A 14,726-nucleotide genomic window follows, 5' to 3' on the forward strand; every position below is an offset into this window, starting at 1 on the left:
TTTAAATGCATGTGTCCTCCCACTAGGTATCTGATAACAAAATACCAACAATGTCGAACTCAAATTGAATGTCGAACTCAAATTGAAGACCTCAGCATTTCAAATGCTGTTTACTTCTTATGGGTACCCGGCCATTCTGGTATTACTGGAAATGAATGGGCTGATGAGTTGGCTAGAGCTGGTGCAACGAATGATTTCGTTGGTCCTGAACCAGCTTTACCACTTTCAACTAGTTGGATAAAGCACAAGATTCGTTCTTGGGCTGCATCCAAACATGCCAGCTACTGGCGCAGCTTGCAAACTTGCGCTCAGACAAAAGCATTTCTACCAGATTTAAATCTGAAAATATCAAAGTGTCTACTGCATTTCTTCAAGCAACATTGCAGTATTCTGGTCAGAGCTCTGACTGGACATTGCAAACTCAATTATCACATGGCTACTATTCAACGTGCTGAGTATTATTCGTGTGATTTGTGTGAATGCGATTATGGTACTTCATATCATCTGATATGTAACTGTCCCGCATTGACGCAGCTACGTATCCGGGTTTTTGGTTCTCCATACATGGTTGAGTCTGTGTATGCGGAGCTAAAATTGAAGGATATTCTCTCGTTTCTCACCCAATGTGGTAAGGAGCTATAGTCAGAAGGGTTCATCGTTCTTCCTGGAGTGAATGAATCCCTTCTGTATTCACCTTAAATAGGGTTTAGCAGATTGTTTGACATCCCTTAGGGGGTGCCGAATTTACTTCTGCTCGTACATACTGCGAATCGTTCTGCATTCTTCCGGGAGTTCAGAATGGTGTCGCTTTTGTAAGATCTCTAAATCCTCTCGGGGGTTGGAGGTTTTATTAACAGCAGACTGTTCGGGACCTCGTAGAGGTTCAGAATTTACTTCTGCTTCCACTAAATGTGATCCTCAGCAGATTGTTCGGCATCCCTTAGGGGTGCAGAATTTACTTCTGCTTTTATGTGTTTTTGTGTCGTCAATTTTTCCCATCCTCCTAGTCCAACCCTTACCATTTCCTTTCAATCCTTCCCTCTTATATATCGGGAAAATGATGCTAAACACAAATTGATGGCAAGGCACAAATCTCCAAATATCAAGGGGAACGTGCCATTTGAGCCAATTTGTTCTGATTCCTGATTCCTGATTCCTCCCACTAGGTATCTGATAACAAAATACCAACAAAGAGTAAATTTTCTTCGAACAATAACAGGATCTTGGTGGGGTGCTCATCCGGAAGATCTAATAAAATTGTATCAGACAACGATACTTTCAGTGTTGGAATATGGATGCGTTTGCTTTCGTTCCGCTGGAAACTCTCATATTATCAAACATGAGCGAATTCAGTATCGTTGTTTGCGAATTGCTTTAGGCTGCATGCATTCGACACAAACAATGAGCCTTGAAGTTCTGGCAGGAGTTCTCCCATTGAAAGGTCGTTTTTGAGAGCTTTCATCGCGACTGCTAATAAGATGTGAGGTACTGAATTCCCTTGGTTATTAACAACTTCGAAAGGCTAGTTGAGCTTCAATCTCAAACAAGATTCATGACAGTATATTTTAACCATATGTCACAGGAAATCGACCCTTCAAGATATATTCCTATCCGTGTCAGCCTCCTAAATGTCTCTGACTCAACTTTATTTTTCGAGACACATCCATGCAGCGCGAAGTGCGTGGAATCCCGGAACACCTACGCTCGATGGAAATCCCAAAAATATTTACAAGTAAGCTCAGGCAAATTGACTCTGAGAAAATATTTTTCACGGACGGATCACGAATTGAAGAGACTACTGGCTTCATTTAGGCTTCAAGAACCTGCATCTGTTTATATAGCAGAGTTAGCAGCAGTTCATTATAGTTTGAGTGTAATCGTCACATTATCTCCAAACCATTATTTTCTCTTCACAGATAGTCTGAGTGCAATTGAAGCCATTCGCTTAAACGCTGTTGGCAAAAAATGAACCGTTTTTCTTGGGTCCCGGCTCATTGCTCCATTCCAGGCAATGAAAGAGCCGATATTTTAGCCAAATGTGGTGCTATTGCGGGTAAACTTTATGACAGACCGATTACTTTCATCGAATTCTATAGCGCGTCTCGCCAAAGAACACTTGCCAGCTGGCAAGCTTCTTGGTATAAAGATGATCTGGGTCGGTGGATGCACTCAATTATTCCTAAAATATCGACAAAGGCATGGTGCAGGGGACTGGATGTGAGTAGGGACTTCATTCGTATGATGTCCAGACTCATGTCCAATCACTACACGTTAGATTCACATCTCCTTCGAATTGGACTTTTCGAGACTTATCATTGTGCTTGTGGCGAAGGTTATCGCGATATTGATCATGTCGTTTGGACATTCGTGGAATATCGTGATGTCAGATCTCAACTAATAAATTCTTTTCGTACTCAGGGTAGACTATCCAATGCCCCAGTTCGCGACATTCTTGCTTGTCGTGACCTTACATACATGAAACTTCTTTATCATTTCATTAAATCATTGGAGTTCCAATTTAAATTTTATTTTATGTTAGACTGTTTTCTCTTCCATGAGTCCAACCAATAGCCAACTATATGATATTGAATAAAAGTGATGAACTGATACAAACAAACCTGAAACAGTTATAAGATCATCTACAAATTAAATGTATTTTATTCAATGTTATTTAAGATAGCAACTGGCTTGATAAAAACAGTGTTTAGATTAACTAATGAATACCAACAACACAGTAATATGACACTCGAAATGTATTAGGTTTAAAGTACTATGTATTGTGGATGCCACGGCGAAGAAAGTATTTATGAAAAAAACTAGTAAATCTCTGGAATGATAAAGAAGAGAACTATAAATAAGGAACAAAAATCATTATAAGCATTCGTTTACATTTATAACAAAATAGAAGTCACCTGTGGGATTATAAGACCTTTCAATTGAATCTAAGCTTGTAAAAATCGGTTCAACCATCTCCGAGAAATATGAGTGTACAAAAGTTTCGTATTACATACAAGTATTTTGCGATTTCGTCGAACTGATTCGTCGATTTCCACAGTAATTGCAAGGCCTTTACAATTGAGAAAAACAAAATGTGAACGATTCGAACCCGGCTGTTATAGTCTGTGTATGAAGAATTCATACATAGTAATCAAAAAGTGAGATAACGAAGCATTTTGTTTTAATAAATCTATGGTTAACTGGACAGTCTCGACTAAAGACTATACCCGAAAAAATGCATTATAAAGCATTCATTTTGAGTGGCACATTTTTGAAACGCTCAGGGTGTTAATAGACATATAACACATGGACTGAAAAGTCCCGGGCCTAACAAAGAGAAAACGATGTAGAACGATTGATCCTTTGCCTCTTTCTTACCGGTGAGCATTTTTTTCAGGTCTGCGAACAGCCAGTAATCGCTGGGAGCCAAATCTGTCGAATAAGGTGGATGTGGGAGCAATAGTTCAATTTATGTAGTTTCGCCATTATTTTGTTTGACTCGTGACACGGAGCGTTGTCTTGATGAAATAACATTTTTTTCTTTGTCATATGCGGTAGTTTTTGTGCAATTTCAGCCTTCAAATGCTCCGATAACGCTTTATAAAGACTGTCCCAGAAAGCATGGACGCAACCAAAAACCGCTGCCATTTCGCAAAGGTTTAGAATCCGTCAGTTTAGAATGATGATTTCAGCTGTACGTATGATAGGTGGATTTCCAAGCAGCTGTTGAAATCCGTGGTGTATAGGCCATTGATTAACGATTAAAGTAGTGACGTATAACTTTTCTTGTATCCTTATTCGCGGTCATAAATGAATGAATACACGAATTAATCAACCAACACGATTTCGTCGCCTCGCGCTATTATTCGAGTAGGTAGATGTTATATTTTAAAACCTTTTCCTCTCATACATTTACTGTCAGTCCGATCCCAGTTTGATTATTCCGTCTTTATGTGCTTAAGCCGTTTGACTTTAGCTGTCTTGTTGAGCAATTTCAGGCAACTTGGCTATTCATACCATGTGATACAGAGCGTCAACGAACAGTTTACCCTAAAACTGATAGGTTTTTAGATTTCGCTTGGTTTCGAATTTTTCTTGATTTTGCGCTTGGTATCTGGGAATACTGTTTTCTGCAAAAGAACTATAATTTAATTGTCTTTTAGAATTTTTACTAAATATAGCAAAAATGTGAGATTAAGATTGACTACAGTGTATTTGTTGATTTATTTGATTTGCATGCAATAAATGTTAAATAACTTATCAGTTCATAAATAAAAACCTTAAACCGTATATTAAAACCTAAATATTTTTCAATTCATTAGTTCTGATTCATGTTTCTCTCACTGGTCCTTCCTTATGAAATACAACCGTCCGCTGACAACATGTTCACCAATGCATTCAAACGAACAGTTTTCCTACATCATTACTAGCTAAATCGAGACAGACGTACGGGCGTGTGTAGATTATTTTAGGAATGAAATAACATTTTGAAATAAATCAGAAAGATTTCCCGTAAATCCTGAAATATTTCTGAATTTTTCAATTTTTTTGCTGAAGAGATTTTTGAAAAATTTAAATAAAATGAAAATCAGAACTCCACTAATATGGCATTAAAATGGGGTTAAAATTTTGGAAATATCATCTCCAATATAAACCTTTTCAAACAGCGTATATCAATTTTTTCTGTTTGGGGACAGTTTTTATATGCAAACCCGGCTACACCCTTTAAACAACAATTAAATTGAAATATAAATTAAACAAATTCAGTACAGCATATGCTCATATGCCATTTGAATAAGTCTCATAAAACCGACCAAATTCGATCAAAATGGTGAACTCTGTATCTTGGACTAGGTTACACGTAACCGATAAGTGCTATAATGCAAAAAGTTTACAGAACAAGAAGAGAAGCTGAATCCACCGAGCATCATATCCTGCCGTGGTGAGCCAGCGGTGAAAATGAAAATTTCAAGCTCATTCCAATTAAAAGCAGCCCGTTACCATTCGTCAGCATGAAACTTTTCCACTTGAACTTTTAACTATTTACACTCCGGCGATGGCGAGCGAACCTCAGATGTAACACCCTGCCGCAAACGCCAAAGCGAGATTGAGTGAGTTGATGGCTTTTGGCGTTTGCCCCCCATACTTTGTTCAACGTTTACCTGACTCCCCCCGCTTTCGTGCACCAAGACAGGACTATATCTGTCTGCCGAAAGGGAAATGCTCATCAAGCAAGCTGTCTTCTGGAAACGTGCCCCTACCTGGCGAAGTGGCGAAGAAGTTTTGCTAGCCAAGTCAGCAAAATTTTCTTGTTGCACACACCTGCTTGATGTGAGCACAGGTACGGAAGTTGAGTGGCAGCACGAGACTGCACCCATTCGCTACCCCCATCAATCGAGATTTATAACTATCATTAGTGCCAGCAGTCAGCACTTTGACGGGTTCGTGATAAATTGTTTCATGCATGCTCCCTCCACTCCGACTGAATCGTTGCATGGAAAATAGATCGAATTCACTTGAATTACACCAGCAACAATTGGATAGTGAATAGTTATCCCAGTGCGCAGGTAAAATACTATCATTATTTAGCAGTTTCCTGTACCAGACTCCCGTACTCAACTGCTGAGTTTACAGAACATATATTATTGCTTTCTATTGTTACAATATTTAAATTCCGGCGCAACAAATACACGGCCATGTTGGCAGTAGAAAAAAAAAAACGCGACCACAATATGTAATGGTAATCCATTTTAAAACAATTGTGCTTGGGGTAAAATCTACCATAATCATACGGATACGGATTTTTATTATGTCATCTATGCCATTGATTTCCATGCGTCGTCCCGGTGATGCTCCCGCACTTTCCCATCTTCCTTCCGTTCCGTATCGATCAGGATTAAAATTTGAATCTTAACAACAACACTGTCCTTTACTGTCGGCACCTAACGATCAACATAGACATAGGCAGAGAAAGAAACATATTCCGAATTTCATTTTATGCAATCGAGAGCACTGTGTGCCAAACAGGGAAGCTAAAGTTAACAAAATATTTTTGTATATGTTCTATCATTAACCTTCATGAATGCTGTTTCTTGCTGTTTCTATGTGACAGACAGACGTCAAATAGCTGGAGGTTTTAGACGTCAGTCTCACGGAAGGTTGAAAATAAGTTATTTCGAGATTTGGCACCCCATTGTATTCGTTCCAAAATTTTGTGTGAAGCTTTATAATCTTTATAGGTTCCAAAAATATTGGATTTTGGTCTGCGCGACTTGAGCTGAGCTGAAGTAGATCGCCCGTAGTTGCACTTCGTGATTGACCGAATGAGTGGAAATGTACAATGAACCAAGAAAATTAAGTTTGGGAGACGCAAATCAATAACACTGTACATACCCGCTCACTCCTAACGCCTGCTACGACCAAAGGCTGTGCTACTGAGGAAAAGGAAGGAATGTTAGTCCGATACTTGTTGTTTCTAGAGACCGCGGCTACTACTGTATCTTCAAGACCATCACGGGATAGAAGATGTGTTAGAAGGAAGGGAAAGAGATCCGGATATGTTTTGGTAAACAATATGATCTCAACAAAACCTGTTTATCGATACTCAGGAGAAATAAAATAAGGCATTACAAGTAGGAAAAGTATAAAATAAGTATAAAGTATACCGGCTGCTCGGCCATCCATGGAAGTTGACCATCAATGTTAACTTCCCTCTCTGAGCAGCCTAGATAGCCGTGTAGTGTCGGTAGCGGTTTCCCAACTGGCTAAGAATAACGCTACGGTCCACCTGTACCGGTGGTATAAGTCCACCAAACAGGTAAGCCGTGTGGCATCCGGCGGAATTATTTTTTACCAAGAATTGATCCACTGGTTTCCTGTTCCATGTCGTAAAAGGCCACAAAAATAGGAACTCCTAAGTCAAGGTGTATTTCCGTGCCGATGGCTGAATGACTGCAGGAGGTTAAACATTGCAGTCGTGAACGGAATATCTTAGGTTCATCCTCAAGGTGGTGTACTATCCCCACTTTTATGGAACCTAGTCGCTGATGGTTTGTTAAGGAAACTTAATAACCTTGGATTTCCGACTTATGGTTTTGCCGACGATTATCATATATTGATGACCGGTATAAGCATTAACACTCTCTTTGATTTAATGCAGCAAGCCCTGCGATCTGTTGAACAATGGTGTTGTCAGGTTGGGTTATCTGTAAATCCGGGCAAAACATCAATGGTGCTTTTCACTCCTCGTAGGATAATTACAGGAGCTCGTCCGTTGCAGTTCTTTGGTTCAGAGGTCACTGTGGTCGATCAAGTTAAATACGTCGGGGTTATTCTTGACTCAAAACTGAATTGGTCTGCTCACATTGACTTCAGGATTGAAAGAGCTTGCATGGCTTTCGGCCAATGCAGACGAGCTTTTGGAAAATCATGGGGACTCAAACCCAGATATATTCATTGGATCTACACAACTATTGTTAGACCAATTTTAGCATATGGATGTCTTGTATGGTGGCAGAAAGGAGAAGTCGCGACAGTTCAGTCAAAGCTAAATCATCTCCAAAGGATGGTCCTAATGGCGATGACAGGAGCATTCACGACAACTCCTAATGCTGCTCTAGAGGCGCTACTGTGTATTAAACCACTACATGTGTTCCTAAAACAAGAAGCATTATCTTGTGCATACCGTCTTAGGGTTACAGGGCTTTGGAACAGTAACCCATTAGATTATGCTACCAGCCACACTCGCTTGTGGTCTCAAATGGTTACGTGGGATGAGTATTTACTCGCTCCTAGTGACCTAACTCTCACATGCAGTTTTCCTTTTAAAACATTCAATGTGAGCTATCCTCTTCGTTAGGAATGGTTGTCTGGTTGTCTGGAACGACAACTTGATGAACACATAGTTTGTTTTACGGACGGTTCTCTGTTGAATGGTCGTGCTGGTGCTGGTGTCTACTGTCGTGAAAGGAGGCTGAAGCAGTCTCATTCACTTGGTAGATACTGTACTGTGTTCCAAGCAGAAATCTACGCAGTTCTGTGTGGAGTACAATCGGCACTTCAGCAGAGGATCTGTGGTAAACGTATTTATTTTTGTTCCGACAGTCAGGCAGCCTTAAAAGCACTCAGTTCGAATGACTCACGGTCGAATCTAGTGATCGCATGTCGAACTCAAATTGAATACCTCAGCATTTCAAATGCTGTTTACTTCTTATGGGTACCCGGCCATTCTGGTATTACTGGAAATGAATGGGCTGATGAGTTGGCTAGAGCTGGTGCAACGAATGATTTCGTTGGTCCTGAACCAGCTTTACCACTTTCAACTAGTTGGATAAAGCACAAGATACGTTCTTGGGCTGCATCCAAACATGCCAGCTACTGGCGCAGCTTGCAAACTTGCACTCAGACAAAAGCATTTCTACCAGATTTAAATCTGAAAATGTCAAAGTGTCTACTGCATTTCTCCAAGTATCATTGAAGTATTCTGGTCAGAGCTCTGACTGGACATTGCAAACTCAATTATCACATGGCTACTATTCAACGTGCTGAATATTATTCGTGTGATTTGTGTAAATGCGATTATGGTACTTCATATCATCTGATATGTAACTGTCCCGCATTGACGCAGCTACGTATCCGGGTTTTTGGTTCTCCATACATGGTTGAGTCTGTGTATGCGGAGCTAAAATTGAAGGATATTCTCTCGTTTCTCACCCAATGTGGTAAGGAGCTATAGTCAGAAGGGTTCATCGTTCTTCCTGGAGTGAATGAATCCCTTCTGTATTCACCTTAAATAGGGTTTAGCAGATTGTTTGGCATCCTTTGGGGGGTACCGAATTTACTTCTGCTCGTACATACTGCGAGTCGTTCTGCATTCTTCCGGGAGTGCAGAATGGTGTCGCTTTTGTAAGATCTCTAAATCCTCTCGGGGGTTGGAGGTTTTATTAACAGCAGACTGTTCGGGACCTCGTAGAGGTTCAGAATTTCCTTCTGCTTCCACTAAATGTGATCCTCAGCAGATTGTTCAGCATCCCTTAGGGGTGCAGAATTTACTTCTGCTTTTATGTGTTTTTGTGTCGTCAATTTTTCCCATCCTCCTAGTCCAACCCTTACCATTTCCTTTCAATCCTTCCCTCTTATATATCGGGAAAATGATGCTAAAAACAAATTGATGGCAAGGCACAAATCTCCAAATATCAAGGGGAACGTGCCATTCGAGCCAATTTGTTCTGATTTCTGATAGTCCGATACTCGTTGTTTCTAGAGACCGCGGCTACTACTGTATCTCCAAGAGCATCACGGGATAGAAGATGTGTTAGAAGGAAGGGAAAGAGATCCGGATATGTTTTGGTAAACAATATGATCTCAACAAAACTACGGAAAGAATAAAATAAAACAAACTCTCGCGAATGGGTTTGCTGCAGGCCAATTTTAGATTTTCAGCTTGAATGACATGATTGACTTGTAAATTTTAACACATTCCATAGAAATCTAAGAACACCGACAATGGTTTGAAGACAGCGCTTTCATCGGTTAATATCGTTGAATTTTGGGACGGTAAATTCGACCGTCTCACGACAAAAGGGCTTAACTGCAAATGAGAGCCTCTCTTTGGTTAATTACTCTTTCGATTATTACGAAACAGTTATTAAGAAACTTGCATTTGCAGTTAGGCCCTTTGATCGTGGGACGGTCGAACTCTCAGATTCTGCCGCTTGAGCATTTTTAGTTTTGCGAATCAACATTGTTCAATAAATAGCACTCTCACACTTGCCACACCTACACTATCACTCAAAACAACTGTTTCAACTAAATTTTCAACTATACGTATCAAACAACACATTAACATTAGATTTTATTGAGAGCAACACCAAATACATTATATATCAATATGGATCACTTTAACGATTTCAAAACAAATCGAAAAAGACATCACAGTAACACCATCTCGTAACGGAAAAGGCTATTTGTTCAGTCATGTTTAATAGTTTGCGTTTAGCGTGCACCCAGATGGAAAATGTCAAAAATAATTGAGCATGATACATAGAGGTGTGAAAATTTTCATATTCAAATGTGTTTTTTCTGACGAAAGTAAATATCGCCTATAAATAAAGTAGAATTACGCTCTTTTAGACCTATCGTCTTCACTTTCAAGAGTTATGAAGTAGTACGAGGTCTGTTCAAAAAGTTCCCGGAATTTTTTAATTGCGCGCGTCTGGAGAGTCCGGTGGTCAAAATTTTTTTTATTGTGTTGGTACATATGTCCCTAATGTATGGTGAAATTTTCAGCTGTATTCATTGTTTACATTCTGTCTTGTAGCGGCTGGTGTAGACGTGTTTTTTTGAGCTCGGCGATTTTTGTTAGTTTAAACAATGGAAGAATTGAAGAGTCAAAGAATTTGTATTAAATTTTGCGTGAAAAATGAAATAAAGTGTAACCAAGTGTGCGAAATGTTACAGAGAGCCTACGGTGTGTCTGCTATGAAAAAAACAAGTGTTTACGAGTGGTATAAGCGTTTCCAAGATGGCCGCGAAGACGTTGAAGACGACGAACGCTCCGGTCGACCCAGCACGTCAATAATCGATGAAAATGTGGGAAAAGTGGAAAAAATGATTATGGATGATCGCCGAATCACTATTAGAGAAGTTGCTGATGAAGTTGGCATATCAGTTGGCTCATGCCATCATATCAGTTGGCTCATGCCATCATATTTCCCACATGAAACGAGTGGCAGCAAAATTCGTTCCAAAACTGTTGAATTTTGATAAAAAAAACGCATTACCATCGCTCAGGAGCTGTTAAACGACAATCCAAATTTACTTGAAAGGGTCATAACTGGTGATGAAACATGGGTGTACGGTTATGATGTCGAAACAAAAGCACAATCGTCCACGTGGAAGCACCCAACGTCACCAAGACAAAAATCGCCGAGCTCAAAAAAACACGTCTACACCAGCCGCTACAAGACAGAATGTAAACAATGAATACAGCTGAAAATTTCACCATACATTAGGGACATACGTACCAACACCAGACGCGCGCAATTAAAAAATTGCGGGAACTTTTTGAACAGACCTCGTATTTAACTTTGCTCATGAATGTTATAAATAGTGCTGAAAACACGAAACCTATAGGCTGTAAAGGCAATGTTTGGCAGATCACTTCTGATATATAGAACAAAATTAAAATGAAATGAACGGTGTGTTACAAGTTACTTTAATTGCGATAAGTCTTTCATTGCGTTCATGACATTGAATTGAAATTAGTTTCCCATTATCTTTTCTCTCAGTGAAAGTTGGAATGTAAAAAAAAATTTTCATTTTTCTAGATTGTCAATGAATTAAAAGTGCACACGGAACGACCGAAATTAGCTCTGCGCCTAATTCGTATTACTGTTTTTGAATTAGTTGATTTTAAAAACAAAATTTTCAAAATAACAATGAAATTGGTTAAAATTAAGAATTTACTTTGCCGAAAAAAACTCTTATTTTTAGAGAATGTGTTTAGTTGGCGAATATCCTGGACACAAACCAGCAATGTTTCAATCCAACACGAAATTCTCATTGACAACTAATTTTATTATTAAAATCAGAAAATTTGTTTCTATTTATCTATCACCATCATTGCTGAAGGACAGCACAAAGAAAACAAAAATGAAATTGGTTTTATTAACAAGATTATTAGTCAAAAACTTATGAGAAGTGTCAAAGCAAAACAATCCTATAACAAGCTAAAAAGGGCAGTCTTATTGAAACTGCTTGCAAATTGTTTTGATATTTTTCGCATGTGTTACGATATATCCCTATATAAATTTCTGAACCGATATGTAAAAATGTTGTAAACTCTTCGTAGGAAGTATATTTATTCAGAATTTGTGCGCATTTGAAGCGAATGTGCGTAATAATGTTTTTACGTGGAACAGGGAAGTGAGCTTCGAATGTTGCACTCTAATTGTATATGTCAAATGTCAAAGTTCGTTGTATCTTTCAACCTTCCGGGCTACGCCGTCCGGTGTACTACTTGTATTCGGTTTTTGTTTTCCGAGTGCTCAAAGTTTTTAGTGAAATAGTCGATTTCGCGAAGATTTCGCGACGTGGAATAAAGAAAACAGTGTATTTTTCGGTAGTAGTGTGCCATCTAGTGGCTATTAGTCATTACGGTGTTAACGTTTTTTCGGTGACAGTGCGCCATATAGCTGCAAATTGCTGAGGCCAATTCAACCATTTATGTTGGTTGAAAACAACGTTTTATTTCTCTAATTCAACTAAAAAATTAGTTGCTAAGAAATGACAGCACATTTAATTGGTGGATTCAACTAAAAAAATAGCCATTTCAACAAATATTTTATTATTATTAAGGGAATGAGAATTAAAAAATCTAAATTCCAATACATTGTCAAACATAATGAAAGTTTATCTCGAAGTTCTTCTTACGTTCGCTGTATTGCAATTGTTATACCACTTGATATTTTTATTTTCATTGCAAAATATACCCTAATAACCTTCCATACGTCAAACTAAATCTAACTACTCGACCGAAAATAACTGCTCGACTGTCAAATTATAACTAAAAGTTAAAATTAATCGCGAGATGGTCTACGGCCTTAGGTTGTGAATTCTCTCGCTAATTATTTTAATTTTGACAGTCGAGCAGTTATTTTGTTGTTGTCAAAAATAACCCTGCTCGGCAGCATGATTATTTTTGTAATTTTTTTTTAGTTGTCTCAAAAACTAACTAACTAAAATCAGAAAATCAACTAATTTTTTCGCCAAAATGCTTATTTCGGTCTTTCTGTGCATATACTAAGCGATCTGCTCCTTGTTGTGAACTTTTTTGCGAATAGTTTGAATTTAGAAAGTTTGTTTAGCACTGAAAAAATGTTAATAAATAGTATGATAAGTACAATACAGTAAACAAAAGAACAAGTTATATATATATTACTTTTAATTCATTTGATAGCTCTCGTTGAGGCGAATTACGGGTTATTCATATACAAAATAGTTTTGTTTTTGAAGCATTTGTTTATTTATTTCACAAGATGATATTGTATGTTTATATAACCGTAACCGTAATTTTTCAAATCAAGAGATTGTAGTACATAATCCGGAAATGTTGGTAAAATTCTGGAACTAACATTAAGAATAATTTGTTTAGTTCTGCGTGTACATTTCACACATATTTATATAAATAGGAATTTTTATAAAAACAAAATGTTCTCATCCGAGTTAGTATCAGATTACGATTCTAAACCGTAATAACAGCTTATTTTTTCGTGCAGTGCATAGGGGAAGATGGGGTAAAAAGCACCCCCGAGGCATAATGCGCATTTTGCTTTTCTCATAAGTTACCAATTTTTTCACTGAAATTTTAATGAAACTTTAAGTTCGCCATAACAACTATAAAATGTTGGTAGTTATGGTTCAATAATATGTGGAAAAATTATAAAAAAACAATTATGTCTCTGTTGTTAGTAATTTTTGATGTTTGTTCCATAGTAATTTTTTAGGGTGAGAAAGAAATCTAAGTTTGTCAAAATCGGTACAGACATCTCAGAGAAAACCTAGTGAGATTATATAACAAACACACACACACACACACACACACACACACACACACACACACACACACACACACACACACACACACACACACACACACACACACACACACACACACACACACACACACACACACACACACACACACGCACGCACATTTCTCAGCTCGATGAACTGAGTCGAATGGTATGAGATATTTTACTAGTCGGTTTTTCAAGTGATTGCATAACCTTTCTATATGAGAAAGGATAATAACTATCAAACTGTCAAAAATAATCATGCTGCCGAGCAGGGTTATTTTTGACAACAACAAAATAACTGCTCGACTGTCAAAATTAAAATAATTAGCGAGAGAATTCACAACCTAAGGCCGTAGACCATCTCGCGATTAATTTTAACTTTTAGTTATAATTTGACAGTCGAGCAGTTATTTTCGGTCGAGTAGTTAGATTTAGTTTGACGTATGGAAGGTTATTAGGGTATATTTTGCAATGAAAATAAAAATATCAAGTGGTATAACAATTGCAATACAGCGAACGTAAGAAGAACTTCGAGATAAACTTTCATTATGTTTGACAATGTATTGGAATTTTTTATTGTAGTACTTTCTAAAACTGAAAGTATAAGAAGAAATCATACAGGTGAAATTTTTACTAAAGGTCTGAAATTAGAATTAATTTGCAAGATTTTTCTCAGTGACGGAAAATAATTATCGAGTTGTCAAAAATACAATTATTTTTGTCATTGACAAAATAACTAGCCGACTGTTAAATTTTAACTAAAAGTTAAATAATTCACGAGATAGTCCACAGCCTAAATATTCTATTGATTATATCGAACCATTTCAAATCTCCAAACAAAGGTCAACAGACTTAACGCGCGTTTAAATTATTGCTAGTTACTACGTAAAAAAAGGTTAATTGCTTATATTAGTTGATATGGGCTGCCGATTACTGGGAAAAATTTAATTTATTTACTTTAAATTTGTAGTCGGTTATCAAGATTAGGTGATCAAACATTTATAGGTGATCAAACAAGCAAGTATTTTCCCAACTCTTCATTCAATGAATCGATATACGTTATCTCTGTTATCAACATGATAAGATTAACGGATCTTCGCTACAGAAAGACGAAAACAAAACAAAAAAAGTTTTTCTTAGAAGCTAGATACA

Source organism: Malaya genurostris, chromosome 2 (assembly GCF_030247185.1).
Source record: "Malaya genurostris strain Urasoe2022 chromosome 2, Malgen_1.1, whole genome shotgun sequence".
NCBI lineage: Eukaryota > Metazoa > Arthropoda > Insecta > Diptera > Culicidae > Malaya > Malaya genurostris.